General features: G+C 45.6%; 1 pseudogene; it reads right to left on the bottom strand.

Moving 5' to 3' along the window:
- Positions 1-387: 387 nt before the first annotated feature.
- LOC129549637 (AP-3 complex subunit sigma-1-like) lies at positions 388-10117 on the bottom strand (annotated as a pseudogene).
- Positions 10118-11465: the final 1348 nt, after the last annotated feature.

Consider the following 11465-nt stretch of genomic DNA (forward strand, 5'->3'; position numbering starts at 1 on the left):
ATACTGATTTTACATATGTCTATGACTTAGCAGCAGCAGCAACATACAGTGAAGTGAAGTTGCTCAGTCATGTCCAACTCTTTGCGACCCTGTGGACTGTAGCCCATCAGGCTCCACTGTCCACGGGATTCTCCAGGCAAGAATACTGGAGTAGGTTGCCATTTCCTTCTCCAGGGGATCTTCCCGACCCAGGGATTGAACCCAGGTCTCCTGCATTGCAGGCAGACGCTTTAACCTCTGAGCCACCAGGGAAGCCCATCCTTGACTTAAATCCAAGAGTAAAAGTTAAGACTCTCCTCCTCTATTTTTGGTAAGCAACTGCATGGTAAACTTAGATGATTTTTTCCCCCTGGATTTTACCTGGGAGTGGCCTTTTAAATTTTTTACTTAAGAGGGCAGGTTTGGCACTTTTATACTGATGTCACCAAAGTCAATATTTCTTGGGATTTCAGGAAGATTCATATTCTTTATAACTGATACAGCACGGGCTGGAGCTCCTGCTAAGCCAGGCTCAGATTTCTCCAGTTTATTTTGTGCATCAATTTATGTAATAATCTCATTCATGTCAGTCTCCAATACCATTCCCCCCTCACCATTTCTGCAAGAATATTGTGAACCTTGCCTACAGGGAAAATTAAATCTAGTTCACAGACGTTTTCGAAACACTTGTCTAATGTTTCCACAAATACTTGAATTAGATCTAAAATGCCAAGTTCACTTTCTGAAGAAGCCACACAGAAGACAAACTATAATGTTGCATAATGTCTATAAATCAGTTTGTCGTCAGATCCTCCGATTAATAATCCTCCTTCTAGGAAATTACAAACATTTTCATCTCTCTTAGATGCCAAATGGAATGTCTCCCTGATGATTTGCTGTTGTGTATCTTCACTCTGCGATTCCGAGTCAGGGTTGGGTTGGGTTCTCCCCTACCCCTACTCCGGTGCCTCTCTAGAGATGCTCTGTAGACTGTATGTTTTTAAATCTTCTTTGGCCATGTCCCACGGCTTGGAGGACCTTAGTTCACTGACCAGGGATTGAACCCTCCTCTTAGACAGTGACAGCATGGAGTCTTCTTAACCACTGGACCACCAAGGAATTCTTTTGAATCTTGGTTACTGCTTCCCTGTATCCATGTCTCACCAGTATTTTTGTCTCCCACAGAGCATGTTAACCACAGAATTCTACAGTCTCTGCAAATCGAAAACTTGATCTGGGTGGATAGCAGTGTAAGGAAGAAGGAAAGGGTATTAAGGAAAATAAAAAGACAAATGTATTTGGTTAAAAAAAGAGTGAGTGAGTGAGTGATAGTCTCTCAATCGTGTCGGACTCTTGGCAACACTATGGACTGTAGCCTTCCAGGCTCTTCTATCCATGGAATTCTCCAGGCAAGAATACTGGAGTGGGTTGCCATTTCCTTCTTCATAAAAAAGAAGCAAAGCCACTAAAATGGCTTTTTAGTCAAGAATTACACAGAACCTTAAGAAGAAAGGAAATCCCACCATTTGTGACAGCATGGATGGATCTGGATGATGTTATGCTAAGTGAAATAAGCCAAACACAGAAAGACAAATATGTATGATCTCACTTATAGGTGGCATATGACGTAGTTAAACTTACAGAAGCAGAGAGCAGAGAGGTCATCACGAGGGCTCGGTACAGGGGGAAACAGAGAGGTGATGGTCAAAGGGTACAAAGTGTCACTATTTTAATGGCTGTTACTTATTTACTCAAAATTTAGTTTTCTTTTTAAAAAAATTATTTCTGAGAAACCATGCTGCAGTGAACAACTTTCTGTGTAGATCATTTTACACATATGTAACAAGTACCACTAGAGAATACATTCCTAAAAAAAGGAATTGTTGGGTCCAAGGGTGTGTGCATTTGTAGTTTTGATAGATAGTGCAAACAATCTTCCATAGAGATATACTGAGATTAACCTCCCACAATGTACAGGGTGGTTCTCATGTTTAAACTTATTTTTTGTCTTTCTGATAGAGAAATCATGGCTTGTTGAACTTTTCTTTTTACAGTGTGACTGAACGTCTTTTCATATGTTCAAGAGACATTTTAAGACATTTAAGACATTCTTGGTCTTTCCTGGTGGTCCAGTGGCTAAGACTCTGAGTTCCCGCTGCAGGGGGCTCAGGTTTGATTCCTGGTGGGGGACCTAGCTCCCACAGGCCACAACAAAGAGTTCGCATGCCACAACTAAAAATCCTGCATGCCACAACAAAGATCAAAGATCCTGCTTGCCACAACTAAAGCCCAGTGCAGCCAAATAAATAAATAATTAAAAAAAAAACTTTGTAAAAAAATTCACATTCTTAATGCTCCCCAGTCTTGTGAATCCTTGACAAGATCCAGTTTGTCCGTAAGTCAGCTGAGTCAGTAGCTTCCTCTCGTTGGGCTGGACCTTAGCTTTCCTTCCTCTTGATGATGTTTACTGAATCGATGGACCACACGTACCCTCTTCTTGTGGCTCTGAAGGAGCTCTCCCTGCACGGAGGATATCTTGGCCTCCCCTGGCCTTTCTACCATCCTCTGCTGATGCAGTCCCTTCTCCCTCACTAGCATCACCAGCCGATCTGTGGACGCCACAGTCGCAGCCCAGTCCTGGCCTCTGTTGCACTAACCCAACATTTACCTCTGAATTTCTTGGCTGCCTGTTTGTCATCCAGGCCCATCTGGAGTCCATTCTTTCCTAGCCTGACTCTGGTCACCCACTCTCAATGCAACTGACGCTCTGAATAGCTCCCTGCAGTGATGACCTTTGTCCCTTCTTTGAGAGTGTGCCACATCTACTCAGCACTGTTGTCTTGATCAGTTGCTGCTATAACAAAATACCATAGATCAGGTAGCTTATAAATGACCAAAGTTTATTTCTCACAATTCTAGAAGCTGGAAAAATCCAAGATCAGGCATCAACTGATTTGATGTCTGCCAAGGGCCCATTTCCTGGTTCATAGATGGCTGTCTTTCCCCTGAGTCCTTACACAGCAGAAAGGGTAAAGGAAGTCTCTGAAGTCTCTTTTTGAGCCCATAAACTATAGTCTGCCAGGCTCCTCTGTCCATGGGATTCTCCAGGTAAGAATACTGGAGTGGGTTGCCATTCCCTTCTCCAGGGGATCCTCCCAACCCAGTGATCAAACCCTGGTCTCCTGCATTGCAGGCAGATTCTTTACTGTCTGAGCCACCAGTGCCCTTTATGAAGGCACTAATCCCAATTATGAGGGCTCCATCCTTATTACCTATTCTCTTCCAAAGTCACCACCTCCTAATACCAGCTCATTGGTGATTAGGTTTCAACATGTGAATTTTGGTGGTAGAGAGGGTGGAGATGGACACACATATTTAGTCTATAGCAGTTGTGCTGAGTGTTAAGTGTTTTGCAGGAATTCTCTCTTTAAGTGTGTGTATGTGTGTGTGTGTGTGTATGTGTGTGAGACTCAGTCCTATCTGATTCTTTGAGACCCCAGGACTGTAGCCCTCTAGGCTCCTCTGTCCATGAAATTCTGCAGGCAAGAATACTGGAATGAGTTTGCCATTCCCTTCTCCTGAGGATCTTCCTGACCCAGGCATCGAACCCACATTTCCTGCGTTACAAGCGGATTCTGTACCCCTTGAGCTACCAGGGAAGCCCCCTTTAAGTCTTTACAAGAACTCTATTTTAAGGAGGAAGAAACTGAAGCTCAGAGAAGGTACATAAACTCCTCAAGGACAACAGGTGGAGATGGAGGAAGACGGAGGAGGGCGTTGGAGGAGTGAGAACTCTGTCTCTCCTTTGCCCTAAAGTGCGTGCTGTCCATTGCCCCAGTGGCGGCACTAACCAGATCCTGACTTCCGGGGTTAGCTCTCGGTTGCTTTCTGGGGCTTGCCACTATGTCTCTCCAGTTCATGTACACCTTTCTCTCAGCCTATTAAAAAATGTCTTCCTCTGCAAACTGTCCGGATCTATTTTCAGGGAGATGAGTGGGAGGGGAGAAACCACTGCACGGGCCCCTAGCACAGGGGCTGTAGCCCAGAATGACTCAGGTCTTGAGGTTTACCCTTCCGACTTCCTCTTCCTAAGGCACTGGTGTGCTGGGGTCGAAGGCTGAGCAGGGAGTGGAGAAGGATGCGGAAGGGTGTTGCATGGTAGAGAACCCATCACTCCACTCTGCACTCACTCCCTCTCCTGCCTGCACTGGCGTGCTCCTCCTTCCCAGACGCCTCCCTCCCTTACCGGGATTATTCTCTCAGGAGCCTCTTTGTTCTCCTCGCAATCAGTCTTGCATCTGTCAGGCAAGCCAGGACATCAGATCTATGCATAGGTAGGTCCCTTATACCATGTGGTCCCAAAAGGCCTCCTCACCTCAAAAGGATCTATCAAGTCAGGGGCTGCCCCTAGATCATTGTTTAAGGGTCCCTGAACCTTGCAGTGCACAAGAGGCTCACTCTGTGCTGAACATTCCGAAAGGCCAGCTACACGTACAGATATGCCCAGGCCTTAACCATGGCTCCATCAGACCCTCCCTTAATATAACCTGCCCCTTCCTCTAAGCCCTGTTCTATGGTTTTGCCTGGACAATGGACCAAACAGTCTCTTAAAGTTGAATTAACTTTTGCTTGTATTTCTGTCTTTGGTCTCTTAGTTCCACTGTTACCTGTCTTTACTTCATTTTCCACTTCATTTTATTTTTATTTAACTATTGATTTATAACCTTGTGGTGGTTTCAGGTGTACAACTTCAGATTCTTTCTCATTATAGGTTATTGCAAGATATTGAGTGTAGCTGCTTCTGCTATACAGCAGGTCCTTGTTTATCTATTTTATGTATAGTAAGGTGATGGCACCCCACTCCAGTACTCTTGCCTGGAGAATCCCATGGGTGGAGGAGCCTGGTAGGCTGCAGTCCATGGGGTTGCGAAGAGTCGGACACGACTGAGTGACTTCACTTTCACTTTTCACTTTCATGCATTGGAGAAGGAAATGGCAACCCACTCCAGTGTTCTTGCCTGGAGAATCCCAGGGACGGGGGGGCCTGGTGGGCTGCCGTCTATGGGGTTGCACAGAGTCAGACACGACTGAAATGACTTAGCAGCAGCAGCAGCAGCAGTGTGTTTCTATTAATCCCATGCTCCTAATTTATCCCTCCTCCTTGCCTTTTCCCTTTGGTGACCATAAGTTTGTTTTCTATGCCTGTGAGTCTGTTTCTGTCTTGCATATAAGTTGACTTGTATTATTTTTTAGATTTCTCATGTAGGTGGTATCACATGTTTGTCTTTCTCCGCTGGACTTGGGTGGCTCTGTGTGGTAGCCACTAGGTCCATCCAACACAGTCTCTTACTTGTCCATCTGGTCTCAATGCCACTGTCCTGAGCAGCTGCTGCTTCACTGTCTCATTTCAAAAAGCTGGATTCAAACCCTTCCTTCCCAGTGCCCTTCTCAGACACACACACACACACCCTTCTTGAAAGACCCAGGATTTTTGGAGACAAGAAAGTCCTTTCCAATAGAAGCTTTATTTTGTAACTTGTGGCACTAACAGTCTGGCTGGAAATGAGGTGCTGTGGAGGAGCTGGGTCTAGCGGATGGACACACATGTGGGGGCTATGACCTCGGGGGCAGGTTCTACTCTGCTAACTTGAGTTCTTCAGGGAGATCACTTTGCTCTCAGAGCCTCACGTTTTCTCATCTGTAAATGATGGGACTGGACTAGCTGGTCTCTAGACTTGTGAGGAGAAGGGGACAACTGTCAGCCTTCACAAAAACAGGTTACCAGAGGAACCAACTTCCAGCCGCAGAGGGAAGAGAACCATCCTTTCCTTACACAGTCTACCCCAGGCTCTCAGTCTTGGCCTTACTGACATTTTGGACCAGATAATTCTTTGCTGTGGGAGGTAGTGGTTCCTGTGTATTGTAGAATGTTTAACAGCACCTCCGACCCATACCAGTAGAGTTCCCTCTCTAGTTGTGACAACCAAAAATATTTTCAGGCATTGCCAAATATCCCATGGGGTGAGGGCAAGATCCCTTCCAGTTGAGTACTGGTCTACCTTATGCAAGGCTTCCCTGGCTGGCTCAGGTGGTAAAGAATCCGCCTGCCATTGCAGACCCAGGTTCAGTCTCTGAGTTGGGAAGATCCCTTGGAGAAGGGAATGGCAATCCACTCCAGTATTCTTTCCTGGAAAATTCCATGGACAGAGGGGCCTGGCTGGCTACAGTCCATGCGATTGCAGAAAGAGTCAAACACGACTGAGAAGCTAACACTTTCACTTTAACCCTATGCAACTTGTATAGATTTTCTTCCTGGAATAAAGCCTTTCTTTCAAGAGAACCAGAGTGTAGACCACAAAGGGTACTGCTGCCTCCCTCTGTAGGTTGTAACCTGAGGGCTGTGGACACTGATCACAGCAGGTTTATCTCTGTATTTGCTCTGATCTTAAGCATCTATACACTGGCTACCCGGCAAACAGTGGTGTCTAACGAGTATTTGAAGCTCTGGAAGAGATGAATGTTGGCCCACAGGAAATATGTTTCCTCTAAATTCTTTTTTTTTAATTTTGGAGAGACGAGGAGACTGTAAACTGACTCCAAGAAGCCTATCTTAGTTGAAACTCCAAAACTAATTGTTGCTCTAGGCTGCCTGTGATAAGATAGGAGAGCCTTCACTGTGAGGGGCCTGAGTGCTAGATGGGGCTGGTCAGACAGAACATTAGCCACAGAGCAGCAGGATTTTGAAGCTGTGTTCAACAATGGAAGCCAATGTAACTAACCCACAGACCTTAGTCACTACAGAGGGCAGACCTATGAACCAGGAGGAAATCAGTTTGCTTCTCAGGAGGGAAAAAAATCACTCAGCACAACCTAAACAGATCCAGCTTCCAAGGGGTTCCAAGAAACACCACCCTCATAGGATGCAGGTAAACTGCGGGACTGGCCCCCTTCCCTGCACACAGTGTGCCTGTCAAGAGATCTGAGGTCAGGTTGCCCTTCCAGGGTCAACCTTGAGGGAGAAGGGGCTGGGAGGAGACTTCATGCCAAGGTCAAGTGCAGCCTGAGGACTGAGTCAGGAGGCTGGTGGGGAAGACACCAGATCTGGCTGCGAAGCCCAGTCATCTTTCCCCTGGAGTTACTGATTCTCTAGGGGGACTGCATGTATTTCCAGCAAGAGCTCACAGTATCAGCCCATCGCGTTCATCTGGTTCTTCCCTTGGTGATTTCTTCTCCTTCCCCAAATTCTCTCCCCAGGCCTCCTGCAGCCAGTCTGGTTTGTGAGTCCCCTGGGCTGACACTGCAGGTCAGGAGGAGATGGGGGTGGCGGTGCCTGCTTGTACGGATGCTAGGAGTGTTAGAAGTGGGGCATTTCTGTAGCTTTTATTCCCTCCTTTGCCTCCCACTAAGTCTCTGTAATTTACCTGTAAGAACTACTCTTCTGAACTCTGGATCTTTCCACCTACCTGAAATCTCTCTTTTTTAAAAAAAATTTCTTTGGCCACACTGTGCAGCATGTGGGACCTCAGCTCCCCTAACCAGGGATCGAACCTGTGCCCCTGAAGCCATGCCCCCCTGTATTGGCAGTGAGGAGTTTTAACTACTGGAAAACCAGGGAAGTCCCTACTTCTTCGAACCTCTGATTGTCCTTTGAAGCTTAATTCAAGGCTGCCTCCTCAGGGAAGACTTCCGATCACCTTAGCCTGACCTGGCGTCCCTCACGTATGCTCCTGTAACATCAGTGCTCCGTCTTTGAAGTCTGATCCTCTTTAGACTGTGTCTGTTTTCATGTTTGTCTTTCCTCACCATTTTCTGGACTCCTTAAAGACAGAAATAAAATCTTCTATCTCTGTATTCTTTAGACATTTCAGCATTAGCCCTAATTTATTAATAAATAGTCCTACTATGTATTCGGTAGGCTGTAAATAAGTATCTGTTGACCAAATCAATAAAGATAATTTAGAGAGCCCATCAGAATTCCTGGGTGGAGTTTTCAAAATATACATTGCTAGATCCACTCCTGGACATACAGATCCTCCAGGTCTGGACTGGGGTTCGTGGATCTGCCTTTTGAAAAAGTCTCATAATCATTTTGAGGTTCACTCATGGTTAAAAACCACAGGCTTCATTGATCTATTCTACTCACTCTGAAGCTAGATGGGGGGAAGGGACTTACCTAAAATCACACGGAATTGAACTAAGTACCCAAATATCCCTACCAGCAATCATGCCCTTTCTTCTACTTTCTAAAAAAAAGAAAATAGAAATGTGTTAGGCAGAAGAGATTTGATGTGAGGCAGAAACAAAATATTGGGACGAGATGAAAGTTCTCTGGCACTTCAACAACAATAATTACCATTAATGATAATAAACCCCATTGTGGTTGGAAGGATAGATATTACTGAAGATGGAGCAGATGTTTGGGAGAAAAACTGCGGCACCACTCAGCTGGTGACAGTCAGGGGAGTGATTCAGCCCCGATCGCCCGCTTCCTTGCTTGTGAGGCGTGTGGACCGCATTTGCCTAAATAAACATCCATACATAGAGCCATTCTTGGATTGTTGGAGGAGGGAGTGGTGCAGAGTGCCTTTAGTCCTGTGATCCCATTTTAAAGAAGAGGAAACCGAGGCTGGGGATGGGAGTGGGGAGTGACCTCAGGAGCTGCAGATAGTTAATGGAAAAACTGGGCCTGTAATCTATCCCATGGACGGAGAAGCCTGGTAGGCTACAGTCCATGGGGTCGCAAATAGTCAGACATGACTGAGCGACAGAACGGAACGGAATCTAGTTCCCAACTCTTTGCCAAGTACGTGCACACTGGTTATTCCTGAACAATGCAGTTAAATGTTTTCAGGTTGATTCCCTTAGGAGTTCCCAAAAGTGTCCACTTCAACCTGATCTTTTAACCTAGCAACTCAGATTTGATGGAGCCAGGGTCTCCACCATAAGGAATTCAACTTCCTCTTGGAGATATTCTGCCTGTCCACTCAACTGGGCCTCCTTGGACCACTTGAGGGGAAAGTGAAAGTGAAAGTTGCTCACTTTTGTCCGACTCTTTGCGACCCCATGGACAATACACTCCATGGAATTCTCCAGGCCAGAATGCTGGAGTGGGTAGCTGTTCCCTTCTCTAGGGGATCTTCCCAATCCAGGGATCAAACCCAGGTCTCCTGCATTTCAGGTGTATTCTTTACCAGCTGAGCCACAAGGGAACCTGGAATGGGTAGCCTATCCCTTCTCCAGCCCATCTTCCCAACCCAGGAATCGAACTATATTGGGTCTCCTGCATTGCAGGTGGATTCTTTACCAACTGAGCTATCAGGGAAGCCCCCACTTGAGGGGATGGCCTTTGAAATTCCACAGGACTTTGTCGACAAAGGTCTGTCTAGTCAAAGCTATGGTTTTTTCAGTATCATGTATGGATGTGAGAGTTGGACCATAAAGAAAGCAGAGCACCAAAGAATTGATACTTTGCATTGTGGTGTTGGAGAAGACTCTTGAGAGTCCCGTGGACTGCAAGGAGATCCAATCAGTCAATTCTAAAGGAAATCAATCCTGAATATTCATTGGAAGGACTGATGCTGAAGCTGAAGCTCCGATACTTTGACCACCTGATGTGAAGAACTGACTCATTAGAAAAGACCCTGATGCCGGGAAAGATTGAAGGGAGGAGGAGAAGGGGACGACAGAGGATGAGATGGTTGGATGGCATCACCAACTCGATGGACATGAGTTTGAGCAAGCTGTGGGAGTTGGTGATAGACAGGGAAGCCTAGTGTGCTGCAGTTCATGGGTTGCAAAGAGCTGAGCAACTGAACTGAACTGAACTGAGGCATTCTCACTTGTTTTGGCCCTAGTCGTCATGATTGGAAGTGGACATTACCGTCTCTCACCTTTAAGTCTGGAGGAACAAACTCTTTACTCCGATCATATTTACCTGCAAGCTTCCAAAAATTCACTTTCTCTGCTGCTTCCAACGATTCCCTCCACCTTGAGTGCTTCTTCATGTCAATATCTCCACTTACCAAAATCCTTCCCATCCTTAGAAACCTCACCTGTGTTCCTGTCCTGTGAGGCAGCCTTGTCCGTTCTCTGGGGTCTTAGAGTTCTCCTCCCTTTTAGCACTTGCAGGAGTGTGCATCGTCCACACCAATCCCTTGGTGTGTGTCATGCTACCTTGTTTTAGGGTTGGGGACACAGTTCTCCCTGCTGGGTGACAAGCCCTCAGGACCACAGTACATGTGAGTTATTAATTCTCTGCAGAGTACGTGCTGCGGGGTAACTCAAATCAACAAATGTTTATTGTGCTTTGAGTGGTGCTACCTTGGGACTTCTTGTTATGGGGAAAATAAATGTACTTATTGTTCAAAGCTACTTTCATTTGGGTTTGCACTTCCCTGTAGCCAAAAGCCGAATGACTGATATATACACCGCTTAAGTAAATAGATGTGAGGGTGGACACAAGGTTTTTTCTACGGTGTATTTCAACCTGAAGGATAAATGAAGGGGAATGAGGGGAAAGAGGGAGTTAAGAATTGGTGTGTGTGTGTGCACCTGCACGTGTGTGCGCGTGTAAAGGCACAGAGCTAAAGGAAGCATGGCGTGAATGTGTTCCCGAGGGGGAAGGCAGGAGAGAGCAGGACATTTATTTAGAAGCAGATGAAAATAATGAACTCCTCGTACAGTGTGACTCCAATATGGGTTGTTAAAATCTAGATATTTTTTTTAAAAAATAAGCATTTTTTGAGTGCCTTGGGTTGGCTAGGGGTGGCTAATAACACTCTTATTTCTTAAAACTTCAACTCACCGCATCCAAACCAGTGCTTCCTAACATGAAATTTGATTTTACTCTCAATAGATAAGGAAAATAGTTTTTATTCTCCATTTAGGTCAGAAGCAATTCTGGCAGCAGTTCAGACACTCCTCAGGGCAGCAAGAATAACCAGCAGCTTATCTTTGTGAAGGTCTTTTTGGGGCCCGTTTCTCATTCTCTGGGATTTTTCTTTTCTAGCCTTCTGAACGTTCTTTCTTTTTTTATTTCACAGTTTTCATTTATTTTTCATCACATCTCTCTTCTTTGACATTCTTCCGTGGTTTCCTTTTCGAAGTCTCTCATCTATTCCTCCCTGGACTGAGCATCTCATGGTAATGGAGGGGTAGATTTGGGGTCCTCAGAGTAGCAGGAGAGCAGTTTGGTAAAATAGAGAAGTTCTTGGATGAGGGCGCGGGAGTCTGGGTTTGCGTGCAGGGTTTTATCACTAACAGTCTGGGTGACCTTGGGCAAAATCGCAACTTCTTGGTATTGCCTTAGGGCCCTTATCTCTAAAGAGAAGGATTTGTCCAGTATGATCTCCAGGCATTAACTTTCTGTGCCATTTATAAAAATACAGCTGTATTTAAGAAGGGAGATTTTCCTTGGTACTTGGAAATATGGGTCTTTGGTGATAATTAGCGCTGGATTTAAAAGTCGTTTTGTGTTCTGCAACTTT

The sequence above is a fragment of the Moschus berezovskii genome, chromosome 28, assembly GCF_049115385.1.
Source record: "Moschus berezovskii isolate FMDL1 chromosome 28, NW_MosBer_1.0, whole genome shotgun sequence".
In the NCBI taxonomy this organism is placed as follows: Eukaryota; Metazoa; Chordata; class Mammalia; order Artiodactyla; family Moschidae; genus Moschus; species Moschus berezovskii.